Below are 12,165 nucleotides of genomic sequence, written 5' to 3' on the forward strand. Positions count from 1 at the left end.
CCTGCATATTTAAGTTTACTTTGTATCTCCCACCTGCAGCTGAGCGGCTGCACTTCTGCCAAGATCACACATGAAACAAAATTAGGAAAGGAGGGATCAGCTAATAAGCAGTTGCTGTTCATTATAGGAAATTATAGCTTTCGTGTCTTCACAGAGTAAACGCCTGTCAGCGCCAAACCAGAGACCTGTTGTGTCTGAATACCTTGCTGAAGTGGGTGGATAGGCTCAAACACACTCCAAATTATTCCTCCTTTCAGCAGAAATTGCTGCTGCTGTCCTGGGTGTGTGGGGACAGACAGCAGCGGTAAGGAAAGGTGGACAGGACGTGCTCCCCTCCTCTCTCCATTGACTTCCCCCATGAGCCGCAGTGCCTGGTTGTGGGACCTCGTGTAGCACCACCAGGAAGTGGCTTTCTCTGAACCACCACAGCGTATTCACCAGTGAGGAGCAAACACCTTGAGGTCTGTCCTCATCCAGGTGTGAGAAACGCACGCTCACAAGTAGAATTTTAAAGAGGACAAAGCCATCGAAGCAAAGTTTATTTTTGAGTCAGCTGAGTCGGGTGCATCTCACAAAAGAGGCACTCCCCCTCCTCAACATTTACAGTATTTATGCCCTCTCCCCAACCGCCTCATTCCCTGTCTCCTTTCCCCATTGGCTGAGTACCTGGAGCTCCCAATCTGTCCCTGCGGTAGTAACACCACCCATAGTAACACCACCCTTGGTAACACCACCCATAGTAACACCACCCATGGTAACACCACCCACAGTAACACCACCCATAGTAACACCACCCTTGGTAACACCACCCATAGTAACACCCCCCTTGGTAACACCACCCATAGTAACGCCACCCTTGGTAACACCACCCATAGTAACACCACTCATGGTAACACCACCCATAGTAACACCACTGACGGTAACACTGTTGATGAGGTCACAATCACGACAAGAAAACTTATCTATGCAGTTGCAGATAAGCAGGGACTTCTTTATTGAAGCGCTGGGGAGACACAGAGGATAGCTCCTCTAATTGTGCTCCAAAGTCCACACATTTTCACAGCTCATTTATACATCTTTAACAAAGTGAAATTATACAAGCATCCATAAAATGTCCGCCTTTCAATTTGCCCTTTACCTTGACTGGTTCCTCACTATCATGCCATATAAGACATTGAATTATTTCAAAAGCTTACCCCTATATAATTTTGACATGGAGAGAAAAGAAAAGTTATGGCCTATTCGTATGGTTGTCTGACCACAGCTATTATCCTGCATGCTATTGTTTAATTCTTATCTTACAACTATTCTTCTCTTGAGCATGGTACGAACCTTCTCTAAGTACTTATACAAATATATCCTGTAGTCTTTTTCTTAACTTTGTAGTTTAAACAAATACTTATTCTACCTACTTAATCATCAACCTACTTTAATTACCTTGATCAGTCAAAGTGCTCTTTTAACTCTACAGCTTAAACAAATACCTATCTATTTTAATCAACCAAAATTTTCTCTTGACTGCAACAACACCCTCCAAGGTAACACCACCCGTAGTAACACCACTCATGGTAACACCACCCGTAGTAACACCGCCCACTCATGGTAACACCACCCATAGTAACACCACCCATGCTAACACTGCCTCCCACCACAGCAACGCTACCCAGCCCCCCAGCAAAACGCTCCTGCCAAACGCTGAGGGAACGACGAACCACCCCGTCCACCTCCACCATTTTAGTCTCTCCAAACCCCCATTTTTCCTTCTTTTTAAAATATTTATTAAAACAGTTTCCATAACTACATTATTACCAATTTCTCCTATGTATTGATTTCTATTAGCTTCAAACAAGAACTGTTACAACCTGGCTTAAGCAAAACTTACCTTTGTCTCTTACAGAGGTGAGCAAAATCTTCATTGCAGAGATGAAAGAATCAAAGACAATGGGCAAGCACCGGGTGATGCACTGCCTTTCTGAGGCTGGATGTGTGTGCTGCTAGTAATAACGCTGGCAGAAGCACTGCTGTCATCCTTGGTTTGTGTTGCAAAGGATGTCTCCATTTACAGGCATGGGAAATGGAGGTGAGACGCACACGAGGCAACCTGAGAGATGTAGCTTAGGGAAAAATGAGGGATGAAACCCAGGCCCCAGAGGCCCACTCTGTGTCCCAGCACTGAAAGGGCTTTGCTATCTCTTTCATTTATTACCAGCATATCGTGTTCCTACAAGAGAACATCCAAAGACCATCACCTCTTTTAGGACCTCCCAGGCCCACTGTCTATGCTCCTTCAGCAGTTATATTCCAGCAGGCCAAGGCGATGCTTTCCATGAACCTATCCAAAGAAAAGAAGGCAGGAGTGCTGACATGAGAGTGTACCCACAAGTACTTGAGTTCTAAGGTTTATTTAGGACACATGTGCCTTGTGTCCTGTGCCATTGCATCTGAGAGGAGGGTAATGTCCAGTTCATACAGTCAGATTTGCCTTACTTGCAACGTTCCACCCTCCACCGCAGTTTACATTGAGCTGCTCTGTAAGAGAGGGATGGAAACGGCCACCTTGTCAGGGTGGGTTTTCTGCCCTCTTGTAACAAAAGAGCTTTTGAATGTCAGAGCGTTTGAATGTCTCTTCTAAGAATTTCTTAAGCAGAGTGATGCTGTTGGCCTGTTTTACAAAGAGGAAAACACCCATGGAAAGCTGAGGAAAATCACTGGTTTGGGTGTTTGGATGCCACATCTAGCACAAAGCCTCACTGCTTTTCCACCTTGGAATTTTTGGGCTTCTCAGAGTTCCTGCTTTTTACAAGGGACAAGAGGGACCCCTTGGGGACGAGTAAGTACCAGTGCTGTAGATACTCACCAGAGAACAACAGGACATAGAGTACATATTGGATAACTCCAAAATTTGTATAATCTCTATCAGCAATGGAGCAAAATCCCAAGAACACAGCTCACATCTGGGCAGGGCTGAACACTGAGGCCATGATTTCTCCCCAGCCATAGAAGATGATGGCTGCAGGACATGGAGCTGAGCACGACGTGGTAATTCACAGCTAGCAAGGCTTCCCGGGCTGGACGGATGCTGCGTGCCTGGCTTCCTGCATCAGGCAAGGGCATATGATCCCAGTTTTCAGCCAGTTTCTCTTGTTCACATTCTGGAGCAGCAATAAACAGAAGATTGTTAAAAAACAAAGCCCCCAAGTGATGTTGGGAAACATCCCTTGCCTCTTACATAATGTAAACCAGCTCAGCATCCCCAGGATGCTTGCCTGTATGTTTTGGAGCTTGTACAGTGTTTGAGAGCGAGCAGACAATATGCTGGGAGGTGTAGCTGTTGCTATGGCTCCCTAATTACCTTCTGCGAGGTTACCATAGAGAAAAGCCCAGAGCTGTCTTTAGAAACAATAGCACTTCAACTTTGTTTACATGGTCTTTTCAGTTTTTAAATAAAACTTTACATGAGCCAGAAATTGAGCCTTCAGCCCACTGCAGAGCAGCGGAGGATTTTATCACTGCAGAAACTAAACAAATATTTCAACATTTGTTTCTCTATTTCATATTGCACTGAAACAAAAATATTTGGGGAGGCAGGGCTGGTTGCTCCATTGGCTAGCTAGTCAGTTATTTGTTTTATGGGTTTTATGGGTTTATGTTTTTCCCCTTGAGAGACTGGAAAAATTGAGAGTTGCATCTGGGAAGAGACAGGAACAGTTGGGGTGTTCAGCAGAGACGATCTCTGCTGCAAGGCTCCGTTATAGAAATGGAAAAGCTACAACAGAAACGCACCAGCAAGGTCACACATCCAGGGTAGGTGACAGCAAGTGCATTTTCCTGGACCACAGAAGTTACAGACAGGCTCCAGTGAGGACACTTAAGATGTCCTTAGCATTTTGGCCTCAGTCATAGCCAAAAAGACAAGAGCCTGCTCTTTGCTCATGAGGCAGTCAGGCCCAGGTTACTATTTCTGGCCAAAACTAAAGAGGTATTGTAGGTCTAAGAAATTTTTGCTTGCAGCAAAGATGGATTCCCTCAGAGAGCTCAGGTTTGAACAAACCTGCATTTCTAAGCAAGAACCTGCTTGGCAGAGCTGTGGATTTACCTGACACTGTCCCCTGCTTTAGAGCTTCCTATGAGGGCAGGGGACGGGTGAGTCTGAGGTGATATAGAAGCTGCTTATAGTCATGACAATGCAGAGTAGCTTTTTGGTGGAAATAACTTACATTTACTGCACTAAAAATCCTTCGCATTGCACAAGAGGCATGAACAATTGCAGCACTTAGAAGGGAAAACCAGCTCCCATCAGTGGCTGGTAATGGGTGTGTTCATTGTACAGGTCATCACAAAAAAGAAAGAAGGGAATTGAAGATGCCACTTGGGACCATGGGCATTTTACAGAAGGCATCCTGGGATCAGTGAGCACCTCATCACCACAGTCAGAGGCTGCTTCCCCACATCACTGTACCCTTCCATGTGTCGACAAACCTGGGTCCTGAGACTCACCTTGCCAAAACCTGGCTGTCTAAAAGACTGTCATCAGAATAAGCACCACGATAAGGGAGAATATGCAGCCTCCCTTCACTTCCACACCTCACCCAGCTCAAGAGAAGGTGGCATGACTGACCCGAGAGTACTGAGATTGCACAGCGAGGGCCCGTTCTCCAGTGCGTGTAGATGTTTGCAGTGCAGGCCTCTCTGATGTGGATGTGGGTGGTGGAGTCAGCTCTGCCTGGGGTGTTTTATCTCAAATAGATGTCTGCACTGTTAGAAGAATTGCTCCTCGCAGCGCCCGTCTCTCTTCACTGACTTTAAAGGAGTCTATAGGTCTGTTTCAGCTGCAGCGGCACGCTTCACTGGCTTCTAGCTAAGTGACAAGAATCCTATCCTGAACTTAATTGCTACCTTTAATTTTTAATATCTCTAAATTTTAAAATATCTAAAGTGACTGTGTATCTTAGCGTTGAGGCAAACATGGAAAATTGGCCGTTTAACCTCGTTAATACCTCAGAAATACCTCTGAGCCTGGAAACTTCAAGGGACATAGATAGATTTCAGCATTTTGAGAAAAAGCCAGTTGAGGGTGGCCATAGAGTTAGTAATGGGCTAAGGACTGAGAAGTGACGATGCCCACAGGGTATCACCTCCCACAGCTTGGTACAAAAAGAAATTCAGAAAACTCTCCTGGCTGTTGCAATCACATACATAACTTTTCACAACAGTGTCAGAAAGACAGAGAACGTTGTACCCACTTTTTGGCATCAATAATGTAATAGTTTATTAATTCTGCAGCAGCAGAAGTTAATTGGCTGGGGATAAATTATGAACGTAGCAGGTGGTAGGGGAGGTCTGTATTCCTTTCGTTCACAATAAATGAAATTGAGTATTATTAATACATAGCAAGATTAAAGCAATTTCACTCTGATTCATGGCTCCTGATTTCTCTAAAGACAAGTGAGGCAGACAGAATTGTCTGTTTCTGCTTTCAAGATTCAAGTATTTCCATCAAATTTGCACTTGCTTTCTGTTCTAATAAGGAGAGGACAAACAGTTCCCACCATCATCTAAACCCAGCCATAGGTGGTCAGAGAAGGCGGCAATTGTGGCATTGTTTTCTGAAAACTTGCTATAGCATTTTATCCTTGTTGATCTGGTTTTCATCAAAGGATAGATAATAAGTTAAAATTTCTCGAGTTAGCTTTTTATATAATCTAAATTTAAAAAAAAATCAAACAAAACAAACAAAACAACAACAACAAAGGAAAAAAGCCGTCGGAACAACTCAAGCTGACTTAACGGCTTCTAGTGAATGAAAAAGCACTGGTGCTCTTTTACACTCTGTGCTGGCATTGAAATGCTAAATAACCTGCAGACAAGCACACTTCCAAGATGCCCTACTAAGAGAGGTCATTAGCCCTTTTCAGAAATAAAAGGAGCAATTCAGTTTGCAAACAGGCTGGAAATGTTGGAAAGCAGAAGACCAAGGAAATCACAGGGGGAGTCAACAAACAAGCACAGAATCCCCTCTGCTGAAAGGGATGCATCCTATGGCAGAGACCTTCCTTAAAAAGGGGCAAACATGTCAGCCGAAGAGAAAGGTTGTGTTTTCAACACTGGGAGGATCACAAGCTATTCAGGCTTCCCAGAATAACACAATGCTTCTGGAGCGGTGGATGTAGTGGGGGACCACCTGCAGATGGAAGATGTGAGGATATCAGGAACTGCTGGTGATTCAGCCACTTCTGTCGTCCTATTCACCTGGGTCTGATACGAATGCATTCATTTTGCTCATTATTTGAGAGATTTTGGACATATTACCACGAATTCGGTGGCCCTGGCTTAGAGAGTGTGGCAATGTCTCCCTCTAGTAGCTGCCCCGGGCAATGAAGATTGCCTGGAACTTGCTGGTTTTGAGTAAGTGATATTTCCATTTCTCCATAAACAGAGAACACTGGCTTTCACCCTGAGGATATTTGGTTTGATTCATACTGTCTATATGTCTCCTGGATGGCTCACTGCACCAATGTAACTCTCGCTGCAGTGCATAATAATGCATAGCTGTAGTCTCGGCCACTGAAGGAAAAATGGACGTGGTGTGAGGACCCAGCTCCATCAGTCCTGAGCTTACAGTTACCATTTGCAGAAGTAAACATGAGAACAAGGGAAATGTGAGTCACTGCACTCTGATTCAGAAGCATTTTACACTATCTGCATGAATGGAAATGCCCCAAAAGAGCATCAGACGACAGAAGATCAAACAACCAACCAGCCCACCAGCTATACAACCGCATATGTCAGGTTCTCTCTTTTCTCATACTTTTTGTAATACTTCACCCCAATTTCCTTTTCATAGCTCTGCAATGATTGGGTGCTCAAAAGCTGGTTATTTTTTCCCCTCAATGATACCAATTGTTTTAATAGGAGCTATTACTTTTCCCTTCACACCTTGTCTCCATGGAATCCTTAGACCACCACGGTCAGAGCACCGCTACCTTCCCTCCCTCTCATCAGCCCTCTTCCATCATGCTGGTGCCTCACCACATCGTCCTCCAGGAGCCTTCCAGCAGCCGTTATCTGCGGACCTATCTGACCCCACTTTCCACGGGCTTATACCATTGATCATTCGCTGTCACACTTCTCTCCTCAATAGCCTGTGAAAGGAGTCAGATTTGTGACTTTTGTTACAGCCCTGCATGCAACAGTCCGCTCCCATACCTGCAGGCTGTGACTTCCCCTCTGTACTCCCCTCCCTTTCCCCCTGGATTTCACAGGGTCCCTTGGCCCGTGGCATGCCCAGAGGCAAGTGAGCAGGCTGCGGTCTCCACACCAAGGAGACCCAGTTGCGGTCACATTTCTTTGGTTTTACACTTTTCTTTAATCTCAGACCAGCAGAGAATGTGCTTTTGGACAGAAGATCCAAGGTCCAACTACTGACACAAACAGAGGAGTCGCTGCAATCAAATTCAAAGACTTCTGCCCATGCTTGCCATAGGAGTTTGTTTTATTTTTCTTCTAAAACCGGGAATCAGAGCAGTCTATGTTTCTCTGCAGAACTGTAAATTGAAACTAAAGGGTAGATTGAAAAGGGGCTGCTTCTACTGTATAAGCAGTGACCTTCCTGAAGAACTTTAATGCCCAAAACATCCTAAAATTTGTTTTGAATCAATTCAATATCACCTCAGCACAAGGCAATCTCTATATCTGAAAAAGGCTGCAAGGAGGAACAAGCTTGTCTAAGGCAGACTGGCAGCGTGCAGGTAGGATTTTGATTACAGGAGAGTAGATACCACTTCTCCTTAATGGGATTGATTAAAAGCTTCAAATATATTTATCCTTTACACGAGGTCACTTTTATCTCAGGGTATGCTTTTTTTTTCCCCTCACAGGTGTGGGTTCATTGCTTCTGCTGATGCTAATGTGAATAGCACGTTCTTGCTGGCAACGGGGCCACAGAAAGTTACACAAATCCTTTTACCCTCAAGCCCACTTGGAAATGGCTTTTTCCAGCATAATGGAGTGTGTGGATGAGAAGGTGCCTCAGCCTAAGAAGGGTCTTGCAGTACATTGGAAAGAATCCTGTGCTGATTTCTGGTGAGTCACTTATCCTTTGCATTGCAGGTTTTCTGCCTGTAAAAGCAGGGCAAACTCCCCTTTTTCCTGACTCTGTTTTCCTCTTAGCTATTTGTACTCTTCACAACAGGAGTCATCTCTTGAAAGCGATTTGAATCGTACTTAATGTAGATCTGGGTATTCCCAGCATCTCCACCCTCCAAGAGCAAGCAAGACCTGCACTCTTTGGAGTTCTACAGCATGGACTGGTGCTCAGGTGCAGTTTCCCAGGCCTGACACCACTATTGTACAGTGCCCTGGGAGGGAGCTCTGTCAATCACACTGCTGCCCAGATGAACCTTCCAGCATCCAGAGCTGGCAACAGGGCTTTCCACAGGCCTGTGCCAAGAGGCTGCAAAATGCCATGATGTCCATGAACTCTGAACTTGCTTCCCAGAAGCTGGTGAGCACCTATGGAGGAGCATCAGAGAGAAAGTAAAAACCAGTGCAGTGCCTTGGTTCTCCCATCCCTGGACCACAGATGCTGCTGGTGTCAGCCACTGGAGTTCTACTCTTGCTGCTGTCCTGCAGCAGAGGCATTCCCATTCTGATACTTAGATCATCTCACAGCTGCTTCATTTCTCAGGCTGTAAATAAATTATATCCCTGGTAGGCCAAGGAGAAGCTGATGCTTTGCAGCTGAGCTCACTGGCTTATCAAAGAAATGTCAAAAAAAATAAAAAGGAGGAAAAAAAAAAAAAGGTAGGACTCAGGAGGCATGCCAGCCTGGGAGCGAGCAGCAGCTGGTGCTGGCCAGCACTGACACCGGTGAAATGAGCTGATGGCCTGAGGTCACCAGGGTGCTTCAGGTGGACACTGCCTGTGTCCCAGCCGTCACTCATCCCTGTCGCTGGGCAGCCACACAGGCTGCAGACTCAGGTGATTCAGAGTGGCCCATGGCAGTGAAACGGCTCTGCTGAGAGCCTGAGCTGCAGTCTGGAGGAAAATCACCTCTGCTTTGGTGCTGATGTGATACTGGGCTGTGCTTGTCAGCACAAAAAAACCAGTCCAGGAGCCTGGACATCCTCTCCTGCCCTTTGCTGTGCTGGGGGCTCAGTGGGCCAGCGGTGGTGCCTGAAAGCCTGGGCCAGAGTTACTGACTCTGATCTCCTGGCCCAGTGCCTGCTCGGTTACATTGGCTATGATGAGAATTTGAAAACTTGAAACTGGTACTTACTGGTCCTAGCTGGGCAACTATAATCCATGAGGAATTAATGTCTGTATTGATTGATTTCCTGGGAATGATCCCTGATATCAGCTACCAGTCACCAAGAGGAGCATCACTGGAAACCCAGCTTAGACCCAGCTCCTGTAAGTTTCCCCTGCAAAGACAATCACATTTTATCCATTTCCCTTGCAGTAAAATGTGGCTGGTTTTCCTCCTCTGGCAAGGAACATTAGGAGATCTTTGATTTCTGACCTTGCCCACGCCAAGATGATTTGCTCTTCCCTTGTATTTCCTGACAGCTTCCTCTTTGTGAGTCTGCTTCTGCCCTAGGCTGTATCCTCCCCTCGGGCACCTCAGCGCTTTGGTGCTGAGAGGTGATGGGTTAGGAATCGCTGATGATTAAACAGAAGTAAGAACACTTCTCTTTCCTCATCCTTGCCCTAGACACCCTGATTGCTATCACTCTCATGAGCCAGGCATCCTCCATCCTCATTCAGATCTCGACTCCTTGTGATGGATCACCCCTCCAGGCAGCTGAAAAAGGTCCTCTATTAGCTGCCAGAGCCCCAGACCCGAGGCCTCTCTGCCAATAGACTTCCCAAGCATCTCGGCATGCGTGCCCTCGCCGTAGATGATGCTCTCCAGAATGGATGATGGCAGGCGGTGCAGATGGGAGGGGGGAATTTGATTAATAAAAGCAGCATTTCTTACTCCCCCGCTCTCCTCTCATTAGTGGCATTTGAAAGGCAGGATTCACAATTCCTCTAAGCTCTGGTGTTGTGTACAGATGTGAAGCTGTGTCTCTCGGGAGTGCTTCCACCAGCAGAATTCAGATGGGAGGAAATGGGCTGGCGACACCCAGCAGACAATAATCTATTGGAAAGTATCCTCTGCAGATGTGCTTCCTCTTCATCAGCACTTATTATTATCAGTACGATTCCTTCCCTTCTGCCCCACGCTAAAAAGGGACTGATATTTTATCTTTTTTTTTCCAGAAGGATGAAACAAATGAGCAAAATAAAAGCAAGAAAAAGTATCAGTTCTGGGTGAGACTGACTCCCATGCAGAGATGAGTGAGTGCTGGGTGACACTAGTTCCACTGAAGTCTAGATACCAGTCTTGCTAGGCACTGTCTATAGATCAATGTGGTCCTTCAGTTTTAACTGCCATGTGCCCTGTGATGGCTTTCACCCCCTGAATAAAAGCATTAATCATGTTTTTCCTTTAGAAACATCTCCTGGGCAGGTTTTGGTGCTCCTCTGAAGGTTATAGCAGCCTTGTGGGCCATTCCTTTTTAGCAAGGCAAGTCTAGCATGGATCTAACATCATCCTGCTGTGTGTGTGTTTCACCACAAAGTTGTCTGTTATCACCCAGCATCTCTCTCCATCCTGTCAGAGGGTAGCACTGAGGTTCATCAACACTTGAACTCAGTTGGGTCCTGAGTGGCTGACCCACCAATATAGGTCCTCAGCATAAGGAGATGATCTTGTGCTCATAGCTGAGACCTGGGGTTTTGCTGTCATCTCCACCCATCAGTGAAGATGTTTGTGCCTCTTATTCTTCCCAGTGTGAGAAAGGGATGCTGTGATGTGCAAAATGTTTTGGGGTCTATGCAGAACGGTGCAAAAGTGGTGATGATGTTGTCTGAAGGTGCAGTGCGATGGACTGAAACTGTGCAGGAATGTGGAGAATTGAAGAATAATTCAGCATTTCAAAGGTCCTGCAGCATGAGACCTTAATTCAGTAGAAATTCGTGGTGCTAATCTCTGTAAACAGCTGTAAGAAACCCCCACCCAGCCTGAGCAGTGAGCAGGCTGCTTGCTGGGAGGTGTCAAAGGCAGAGGTCCCCGACCACGGAGAATTTTGGGCACCGCAGAGCTCCTTAGGAAACCAATACCTAATACCTTTCCCACAGGTAGGAAAACCTTTGGTAAGAAGTGTTTCAAATGAGGGGGATTATTTTGTTATACTGTATTTCTTTTTTTAAGTGGGAGGAACATGAAACTTTGGGGGGAAAAAAACCCCAAAGCAAAATAAACAAAAAAAACCCGCAGACAAAATGAATCTAGTTGACTGTGTTTCAACACATTGAAATGATCCTGTTCGTTTCTTTTCAATCTAATCTGTGAATTGTGTCTTGGTTCTTTTATGTATTTTCTTAAGCAAAACCCATTTTTCTGTGCTAATGTTCTGGCATGTGACCTTCTTCCCCACTGCCTTGCTTTTATTATATTTTTGTCTGCAAAAAAGTCTGTTTTTCCAGATCCAAAATCCCAAACAAAACATAATGTTACATTAGTCTGAATCCAGAGTTAATTTCTGATGACTCTTTTTGGAAAGTGTTTTCTTTTGTAGTAGAGTTCAAACATTTTCAGAAGAACAACGGCAAAATTTCATTTTTAATAGGGAGATCTCTTATCTAAATACTTCACCGAAGAAACAGGTCCAGCGTGTTTTTATTTCACTGCATCTAATTTAATGTATTAAACCTTCTGAGCACTGGCTTTCATTTAAATGACCCTTTATTTGATTCAGGGAGTGTTAGCAGGGAAAAATCAGGTTCTTTTCTGAGGGAACTACAGGAAAAGGTTTCTTTCTTGAGCAGAATGAAAATGAGAATTTGAATGCCTTCTCCCACCTTGGGAGTTCTGGAAAAGCATTAAAAGAACCCGAAACAAAACAGAAAAAGAGCTAACCTCAAACAGTTGTTTCTGTTTGAAATAGCTTGGTTTGTTCTCCTGAAACAATAGCAAGCCTCTGGTTGTGCAGACTCCTTGGGCAGCCCTCATGGGTACCAAATACCAGGTCATTCTGACTGGTGGGAGCTCCAGGAATCTGGGAAGGCCATAGGGATGCCCAAGGAATCTAAGAAGGTTGTAGGGATGCCCCACAAAGC

This window comes from Mesitornis unicolor, unplaced genomic scaffold (assembly GCF_000695765.1).
Source record: "Mesitornis unicolor isolate BGI_N332 unplaced genomic scaffold, ASM69576v1 scaffold17663, whole genome shotgun sequence".
Lineage (NCBI taxonomy): Eukaryota > Metazoa > Chordata > Aves > Mesitornithiformes > Mesitornithidae > Mesitornis > Mesitornis unicolor.